Source organism: Puma concolor, chromosome B1, assembly GCF_028749965.1.
Source record: "Puma concolor isolate L17-30 chromosome B1, mPumCon1.1.hap2, whole genome shotgun sequence".
Lineage (NCBI taxonomy): Eukaryota > Metazoa > Chordata > Mammalia > Carnivora > Felidae > Puma > Puma concolor.
The window spans coordinates 156409737-156420050 of NC_141670.1; the positions used below are offsets into that span (position 1 = coordinate 156409737).

At 36.3% G+C, this 10314-nt stretch overlaps 1 long non-coding RNA gene across 2 annotated transcripts in view; it reads right to left on the reverse strand.

Annotated features, from left to right (window-relative positions):
* LOC147581970 (uncharacterized) overlaps positions 1-8400 on the reverse strand; it is a 254555-nt gene extending 246155 nt beyond the window's left edge. The window contains exons 1-3 of one of the 2 annotated variants that reach the window (XR_015249811.1): positions 8326-8400; positions 3765-3904; positions 465-1012 (exon numbers count right to left, since the gene is read on the reverse strand). This is a non-coding gene — a long non-coding RNA (uncharacterized LOC147581970). Of the gene's footprint in view, positions 1-464; positions 1013-3764; positions 3905-8325 lie in introns of those variants that run through there. The other variant, XR_015249812.1, reaches the window with a different exon arrangement.
* Between the last annotated feature and the right edge of the window lie 1914 nt (positions 8401-10314).

Genomic DNA, 10314 nt, shown 5'->3' on the forward strand with positions numbered 1-10314 from the left:
GACGCACTTAGTTAGCTTGGCACATGCTAGTTTACAATGTATGCCTCTGTTGCAAAGCAGTGTATGAAAGTGAATACCTGGCTTCTACCTTGGACTAGAGGAATTCAACTAGTGAGCAATTTTCCAAACATAAGAAATGTGCTTGGCAGTGAAGTGCCACGGTGCTTATGCTATGAAACATAAAACCCTAAAATCTCAGAAACTTGTAATGAAATTTCATTTCTTGCTTGCATTACATATATAGAGACTGTGAGTTCTCTGAGTCTTTATTCCATGTGTCTTCTCATTCTGGCACCCAGATTGAAGGAACAACCACTATACCAGTCATGCCTTTCTTGCGGGAGAGGCACATTCAAGAGGCAAGCTATTCCATGAAATCACATTTAACGCTTCAGTCTGCCAGATAGCATGGCTACTCATACTCATTTGACCAAATAAGTCTCATGACAAGTTGAAAACAAAAGTGGAATGAGGAAATATACTTCTCCAATGGCACGGGTGAGGAGAGGAAGGGAGGAGGGGTAAATATTTGTGAATAGTAATCTATTAACACACTCTGACCTCTTAGTCACAAGCATTTATTTCCCTTCCTTGTGCACAAAAATACACCCCAAGAATGACATCCTAAATATCTTATCCAATCATGGCATCAGACTGTAAATCCATCATTTTGTAATAATCTCTACTTTAAATGATGGCACTCCTCAGACTCACACATCCATCATAGAATGGTGGAATATCCACCAAAAAAAGCACTAGTGTTTGAAAAGAGAATAATGAGAGACAGGCCACAATCAATCTCTGGTCCATAGATATCTGAAATCCAGCTAGGTGAACACTTCAGATCCCTCTTGTTGGTAGTAGATCATGTTCCTTGATTAGTCTCTGCTTCTGTCCACTGGGAGGGATTCTGGATTCATTGTTCTCCATGGGTCTAAGCCTTGCCTTCCAGGAAGAGTTTTCTTTTGATTAGCCTCCTTGGCAACATGTGACGAGAATCTTCTGTCTTTTTCTTTCCAACAGAAAGGGGAAACCAAAAGTTCATTTTACATATTGAATAGCCACAAATTCTTTTAATACAGTCTAGCAGTGATTCCAAAAGCACAAATCTCTTAAAAATAGGGTTGGATTTTTTTTAACCTAGTTGATGCTCAATATTCTAATAACCAAACAATTATTTTTGAGACTTTTTTTCTGTTTAGGTTAATTGTAGGTATTTTCAGTATATCTGCCTTTCATTGGCTCATACCCTTAGCTTTATTCTGAACTGTTTCATTCAACTAAAAAGATTTATCAGATACCGTGTAATAACAAAGAAATTACATGAAATAATCTATTCAGAGAGTTTAATAAAGGATTAAACCATGCTTATGATTTTTCATGGGAATGTGCCTTACTGGCTATGCCCATGATTTGGTCTTTGACCTAAGGATGCATTTTAATGAGGCTCTGGGTATCAAAACATTTCTTAGGTTTATGTTTACTGTTTAGAAAAGATAACCCATTATATTTCCTAGCCCTATAAGTGTCAGATATTCAAATCTAATTTCCTTTTTATCCTTTATTGAAAAGAAGCAGGGTGTTTTGATTTGTTTGATTTTTTTTTTCTGAGCTCATCTCTTGCTTTTACCCAATGCATTGTAGCATTTTATCCAATGCAACCTAATCCTCACATTAACATTTATTTTCCAAACCTTATATGTCAAAACCACAGTTTCATTAGACACACTGTCTTGCTTTCCCAATTATCACAGTTGATAGTTTTATTATTTTTTCCTCAGTGCAAATGAGTTAGCTTTTACCTAAGGAACATAGATGCACAGTTTTGTATTAGTCAGCTTCTGATAGTCTATGTTGTATAACAAACCACCCCAAAATCTCAGCGCCCAACATTAGCATAAGTTTACTTCTCACTCCATTTATATGGATTGTGTGGGATGGTTGTGCCTCCACTATAATCTGTGGGGCAGATTTGTATCTTCTACATTTGTCCTTTAATTCTATATGCCATAGTGAAGGAACAGCAGCAAGCTAGGACATGACCTTTCTCATAGCACAGGGGAAAATCAAGAGAAACTAAGTCAAAGTATGTCATTTTATTTCAGCTCCTGCTCAGCTATGGCACATGACAGATAGGCTCACATAAAGTTAGCCACGTAAGTCACTTGGCCAATAGAAGAAAAGTTATAATCACCCACTGGGAGTTAGTAAAGGAGAAGGAAGAATAAATATTGAACAATACTACAACTTACAGAAGGAACATAAAAACAAATCTTAGGACCAATCCCCAGGGGCTATAATAGACTATAATAATTAGAGTTTAAATAAATGAAGAGTTAAAAAAGAGAAAGAATAAGCTTAGTGAAATAACAGGAGTATCAGGGAAATATGAAATCATGCAAACAATTAGAATTGTCAAAAGACAAAGAGCTAGAGGGCACCTGAATGGCGTAGTCAGTTGAACGACCTAGTCTTGATTTCAGCTTTGGTCATGATCCCAGGGTTGGGGATCAATCCCTATGTCAGGCTCCACACTGAGTGTAGAGCCTGCTTAAGATTCTCTTTCTCCTCTGCTCATGCTTGCTCTCTCTCAGAATAAAATAAAATAAAATTAAATTAAATTAAAATACAATAAAAATAAAATAAAATAACATAAAATAGAATAAAACAAAATATAAAATAAAATAAAATAAAATATTTTTAAAAAGACAAACAGCTAGCTCTGTCAAGAGCTACTAAAGTTGACTAAAGATGAAGCCTGAAAGATGTCCATGAATTGAGGCAACATGAAGACCACTGGTGAGCTAGACACGAAAAATTTCAGTAGAGCAGAGGAGCCATGGCCAGGTCAGAAAGCTACTTAAGAAAATGGATACAAGATTTTGAAGTTTGAGAAACTGATAAATTACACCCTTCTCTTCCCTACCAAATTCAGAATAAAATTACAAATACACACAGGAGTAAGAGATACTGAGATCATAGCAACAAATCTATAACTAGTAAAGTTGAACTGGACATTACAACTGTACTTATGGCCAATGTATGGTTCCTTGTACTTCTTGTATTTCTCTTTTCTTACAAAGCTTGGGATATGTCCACAGGGAAGATTGGGTCCGCAGAACAGACTCCATTTATCCATCCATGGGCAAGGGGAAAAAAAAAACAGGCTGCCTCAGGCACTTCAAAGCCTTCAGGTCAGTATATACAGAAATTGGCTTTCAAGAGTTTTTAAAAGATGCTGGGCCTCAATCCCAGATTTTCTACAGAGAGAGAATGAACATCAGAAGCACGCCTTCACCATCCAGGTATATGTGGCAGAGACTATTCATTGTCTCTCACTATCGCATTTCCCGTCATAACTTCAGGACTCTACCTCCTTGCCACTCAATTTTATCAAGGCAAATGGATTCCTAGCTAGAAACCAAATTGCCCAGCCTTTCTTGCTCTTGCTATGGTGCAGATTAAGTGACAGATAAAGTAACAGAACAAATTCCAGGTCACATCCTTAAAAATAAAATATTTTATCATCCATTTTCTTTTTCTCTGGGTCTGGGTTCTGAGAAATGGAAACAAATAGCACATCAAAGATGGAAACTATGCATACTGTTACAGTAACTTATGTTACACTATAATTAATATATAATTTAGAACTTAGTAATGTCATGCTGTCATAACAAATATCTCAAATGAAGCACTGGCTTCTCAGGTGAGCTATGAGCCTCAAGCACATAAAAACCTTAGTTTTGAAAGCTAGCAACACTTACTACATCATGACGAAATATTTGCTCTATCAGCTTCAGTAGTATGGAAGGCAGACCGCAATCTTTCCAATGCTTTATGTGGTTCTGAAAGGGTAAGTGCGCTGCACTTTGTATGACTTCACCCTGTTGCTTTTAGCAAGATCCTGAATGAGATAAATGCAGACAGGGTAGAATTAGCCAGGTTGTAAGCAGAGATGGGATGGAACACATTTCTCCCAAAGGAGTTTTTTTGGGGTTTTTGTGTTTTGTTTTGTTTTTTTGTCCTGTGGCTTGCAATTTGAATCGACTGTAAGTTTAGTGTCTGGGTACCTAACAATATTAGAAATGCTAGTTTTTTTTCTATATAACTTTACTCAAAGGAGATAAAATTGTTTTCCATATCTATTTTATAATCCATCTCACCAAGATTTCTCAGCTAGATATAGTATATCATATTATGGTGTTTCTTTCCCAGTCAAGACTTTTTTTTTTTTTTTCTATTATATAGCCTCATGTAACCTCAGTTAATCTGAGAAAGGAAGAATGGACTTAACAATGTAAATAAATAAAAGTGTTAATGAATAAAAACAAATGAGTACACAATAAACATGAAAATCTTCTAGAAGGCAAACCAAAAGTCAAGAAGGACAATGAACAAATCAGACAAGAACCAAGGTCTAACTAAGGAAGTTTTTCCACCACTAGCTGAGGAAGTCTTTTTTTTTTTAAATTTTTTTTCTTTTTTTTTTTTTTCTTCAACGTTTATTTATTTTTGGGACAGAGAGAGACAGAGCATGAACGGGCGAGGGGCAGAGAGAGAGGGAGACACAGAATCGGAAACAGGCTCCAGGCTCTGAGCCATCAGCCCAGAGCCTGACGCGGGGCTCGAACTCACGGACTGCGAGATCGTGACCTGGCTGAAGCCGGACGCTTAACCGACTGTGCCACCCAGGCGCCCCAGAGGAAGTCTTTATGATTTCTGTCTAGCTGGAATTCATCATTATTATATACTAATGACCATTTGCTATATGTTCTTCCCAATTCCAGATGGCCAAAAGAGTGCTTTGATTGTCAATACGCTATTCACATTATACTGTGTATTAGGGATGCGTGTGTGTCTTGTGTGTGTGTGTGTGTGTGTGTGTGCGTGTGCATGTACATGTATGTGTGTATATGGTAGGACTAGAGAGTGATGGAGTGATAGAGATTAATTCATCTATTAATATATATGCCACTGGACTTTGAATAGTAACATCCCGACTCTATGGAGAGCATGCATATCACCCAGAGATGGTGGACTTTGCCCAGAATAGAACCTCATGTTACCGTTTTGGAAAGACGTGTGAGAGAAATGATATGCAATAATACTTGAGTGGCCAGAGAAGAAGAAACTGCTCATCACTCCTTAGCATCCATTCATCCATTTGTTAACGACCTCCTTCTGCCTTTGATTCTGAACCATGACAGCATAAATATAAAGCACATTTCTCAGTTTCCCTTGTCACTAAGTGGTCACAGCCTGCTCATCCAGCATGCCTAATAGCCTTAAAACTTCTCTCAACCTCTGGGCCCAAAAATGACAGAGAAATAAACTTTTGGCAGATCCAATGAAACTGCACCCTTTTTTTATTTATTTGTTTTGTTGTTGTTGTTGTTGTTTTTACAGAAACAACTTAACTCATACCCTAATTCAGTAAGTATCCATGCAAGTTTCATTCTTTTCCCCAACATCACAATTCACACAGATCATTCATCTTATGTAGCAGATTGAGTGAGAAGGACCAGAAGTACAATAAAACTTATCCTTACAATATAGTTGTCCTCTAAATATGAAGTAGGGATTTTGTTCTTCCTTAAATTAGGAGAGGAAGCAGATACTAGTTATTTAAGCATACTACCAAGAGTTTATGAGAGGAAGAGAAATGAAGAAATGAGGCATATTTGAAATTATTAGAAGGCACAGTTAAAAGAAGATCGACTGGAGCGTATTTGTAATACTATTATGATAGGGATTCAGATAGGTAACACTTTGGAACAGGAGGTAAAAGTATAAAAAACTAAAGATTTTGTTATTTCTTCCTAGATACACTAATTCACATTTGTTCAGGAGAGTCAACCAAGGTACAGAAAAAAAAAATTTAAGAATACAAAGGATGGCTCTACACTGAGAGAGGAAAAAAAAATTTTAATTAAATTCTGCTGACTTCAGAGATCCTGAGTTTCAAAACTGAAATTTAGGTTTTACTGACATAGGAAGTTGTTGCTAATAGGCAGAATCTGGAAGGTGCCATTGAAATGATTGGCAAAACTTAAAATAAGAAGGGATACAATCCAACTAATGTCAGGTTGAGTTTCAATCACCTTAGGGACAGAACCAGTTTCTGGACAAGAACCAAGCTTCTATAACCAGAATAGCTACTCTTAATTTCCTGGGTTAGGTGAGTGAAACTTTCCTTGATTAGTAAATGCAGTTGCAGTACAAGTAAGAAAATAAAAAAGAATTAAATGAATGCATGATATTGATAATTTAAGTTGGAACTATGCGTAGACATAATGATAATTTTGGAATCATTGAGATAATATTGCAAATGCCACACAACTTTGAAACTTTTAAGAGTACCTAGCATATTAAATTTCGGTTTGATAAATTGTGTGCCAAGTTTAAATGCAAGAAGTATTGAAAGTTTTATTTTACAAAAAGAAGGCAGTGTGTGATGGGAATGAATAGTTATGATCCAGCAGATAGATGGGATGTCTTTACAGAAATAAGAAAGAATAGGATTGATTACACATGTGGAAGAATTGGGCTTTGAGGAAGTGAGACACTTTCACCCTTTTAGTAAAAATGAAGAAAGAAAATATGTTTGCATTTACAGGTTGGTTTATAAATTTGGTGATGGAAAGATGCTGAGTCCCCTTTGATGACTTCAATTTTCTTAGTGAAGTGTGAAGTGAAATCATTATTTTGGAAGGAAGAAGAAAGAGGGAGATGTGAATAAATTAAGAAGAGGAAAAATTACAGTCAGGAGAAGAACAAGCAAATTTTCTAGGTAAAAAATGGTTGTGTATCTAGTAAGTATCAAATTACCAATTGAGTTTATGTCCATATACTTAAAATAAAGCTGTGTAACATTACCCAATGATGTTCTCTTATAGCATTCAGCAGCATGAGTACAATAAAAAATAAAAGAGACCCTCGTGTTGAACCAATGTGTATTTCCTACCAGGCACATGTGAGCGAAGCATAAGGGGCCTGGAGAGTTGAGAGTACTTTCCAGTGAATGATTTGAACATCATGCTATGGGGTAAGAATGGAAGCAAAGAATGGAAGGGGCTAATGGATGATGAGAAAATGACAGAACCAGTGGACTAGAGATCTTGTTGAGTTTGAAAAAATATATATTATATGAAATAATATATATTCATATATATATCTACTATTATATTATGAAAAATATATTATATGAAATAGTATATATACTCATATGTTATATAAAATAGTAGATCTTGCTTTTCCTGGGAACATCCCATACCTCCTCTGTAATTCTCATCTTCTGGTGATTAATGTTATGCACATTTCTCTGGGAAGAGAAAGTTTACAAACTCCCCAATTATCACTGTATCTACCAGCTGGCCTGGCTCCATATATACATATACACATATACATATATCCTATGAGTTCCCTCCTATTGCCCGGATAAACTATTCAAAATCCTACCCCAAGGCCAAACCCTGTACTTTTGCACTGGCTGAAATCCCATGAATGATTTGCCGCTCTTCCCTTCTCTCTTGCAACACGAAGTCTTTCTTATTACCTAAGAACATAGCTATAAGTCAAAAACATGTTATTATTTCTTACATCAAAAAATAAACATTTTTAAAAATTTGACTTCATATCCCCTTCCAGATTCCTATCATTCTCAGTTTGTCTCTTCTTTTCTCTTGTACCCAATCCAATCATACTTTTATCCTGGCTAATTCACATTAACATTAATTGCTATCTTCAATATCACTAATGACCTCCAGACTGCCAAAAACAATAGGAAATCCATAATCTTCTTTTTAGTCTATTAGCTGTAACATTTGCCCCTTTTGCTCATTCGCTCATACCTGATTTTTTTTTTCTTCCCTTGACTTCTATGATACGTGTATATTTAGGTTGTACTTGCTTCCTCAGTGTTAAATTTTTCCTAGTCTCCTTTGCTGGTTTCTCTTACTCTTCTTAGTTTCTAAACATTATCACAACACGAAACATCATCTCAGACTCCGTTTTCCTTCATCTCTACTCACTTCCTTGGTTATCTCATCCAACTGCATAATCCTAAATAACAACAACCTGATGACTAGCCCCACATTTATATATTCAAACTAGGTTTTCCTGATAAACTCAGGTTCATAGTTGCTGTTTGACATCTCCATTTAGATGCCTATTAAAGACTTTAAATTCACTGTGTCCCAAACCAAATTCCATATTCCCCAAACCCTTTTGTGAATGATTTCTAATGACTGGAGGAAAAAATCTGAATCAACCTTAATGCCTCTGTTTTTCCACATCCCACTTACATCAATATATAATCTATCTTACCTTTGTTTTTTAAGTTTATTTATTAATTTTGAGAGAGAGAGAGAGAGAGAGAGAGAGAGAGAGAGAGAAAGAGAGAATGACTAGGGGAGGGGCAGAGAGAGAAGGAGAGAGAGAATACTAAGCAGGTTCTGTGCTGCCATCACAGAGCATGACATGGGACTCAATCTAATGAACCATGAGACCATGACCTGAGCCGAAACTAGGGGTCACACTGTTAACCAACTGAGCCACCCAGTGCCCCTCATCTATCTTAACTTTATGCATTTAATTGAATCACTTCTTACATCTCTTGAACTATTATACTCCTAGTCTAGTCTAACCACATCGCTGAATTATCACAGTAGATTTGTTTTCTCACCTTCCATTCTTAACCCTATATAGGCTGTTCTTTATCACATACAGAGGGACAATTTGAAGATATAAGGTGCAATTCTATAGCTCATTCAATGGTTTCTACCTTAAACAAAGTAAGGTTTTAAGTCATGGACTTAAATGGACTACACTGCCTATATAATTGAGATCCCTACCATCTTGCAGGACTCAGATTAATCCAGTAATGTAAGGAACTATGTCTTGTTTCATTTAAATGAAAGATTTTCCTCACTCCTAAGCAGAAGGTTTAATCTACTTCATCAGGAAAGATAATAACATCAAGCATTTTGTACAATGAGCATGATCAATAAGCACGATTCTACTGATACACCAAACACATTCTCACCTGGAAAATGATTATTAGAACAAAGCATATATTATCATTTTTAATATTAAAATAAACTAAAAACAAATGTCAACCTCTAATTCCCCTTTCAGTATACTTCTCTGCTTTCCTTTGACCTACCTTCTTTATTTTTGAAAGTACTTTTATCATTTTACCTCAACTTTTGGAGGAAGGTAGATACCTTTTTGGATACCCTGTTTCTTTTTCTTTTTTCTTTTTTTTGAGAGAGAGAGAGCAGAGGAGGGGCAGAGAGAGAGAGAGAGAGAGAGAAAGAATCTTAAGTAGGGTCCTTTCCCAGTGCAGAACCCCACTTAGGGCTCAATCTCAAGACCATGAGATCATGATCTGAACAGAAATCAAGAGTTGGACACTTAACCAACTGAGCTACCCAAGCACCACTGGATACCCTGTTTCTGTTCAATGACAAATCCTCCACCTTTCTTCCTATTTCTTCAAATACATTATTTTATCAGTTACCCCCTTTTAACTCTCGTATTCAGTCTCTCTCACTCTACTTGCTCTTATTTTCAGCTTTTAAACATACTCAAGACTACTCCACCCTGAAAAATAGAACAAAAGAAAATTCTGTTAACTAGTTACCATAAAATAACCTTTTTTTTTTTTTTCCACTATCAAGTCCCTTGAAAGACTATTGGGTCTTTCCCCCTACCCCCATCACATCCAGTTCTCCCCCAATTAATTGTCTTTGGTCCCCTAAGACTTCATTAATACTGTTTTGGAAAAAAGTTACCTATAATGTCCTTATTGTTGAATGCAATAGATTTTTTTGTGTGTGAGACTTATCTTTTTTTTCTTGTGTCATTAGTCATTTCCTTCTTAATATCTCTCCACTTCTTGTTCTCTGCGACACTACCCTCTCCTCATTCTTCTGCTCTTTAACTTTCTTCTGAGTTTCCTGTGTCACCTCTACTCCTATGGCTCAGTAAATTCAACTTGTTTGATCCTTTAAACTAAGGCATCCCAAAGTTCACCCTTTCTAACATACACTAGCAACTGGTAACAAAGTGTCATATCATCTGATTTTTACATTGCCTCCAGGACAAACTTGAGAATGCTGTGATGATGTTTTCAGACTATATTCTGTCTAGCCAAAGGGTCTACAGGATGTTTGGCAAATAATCAGTGGTTCTGAAGTTGGAAGTCCTAGTCAATCTCAGTGCATTTATCAATAAACTTTGTAGCAATTTAATCCTAATGGCCACAGACCAAAGCGATTTGTTGTTGTTAGAAAATGCATGCCCGCACAGAGT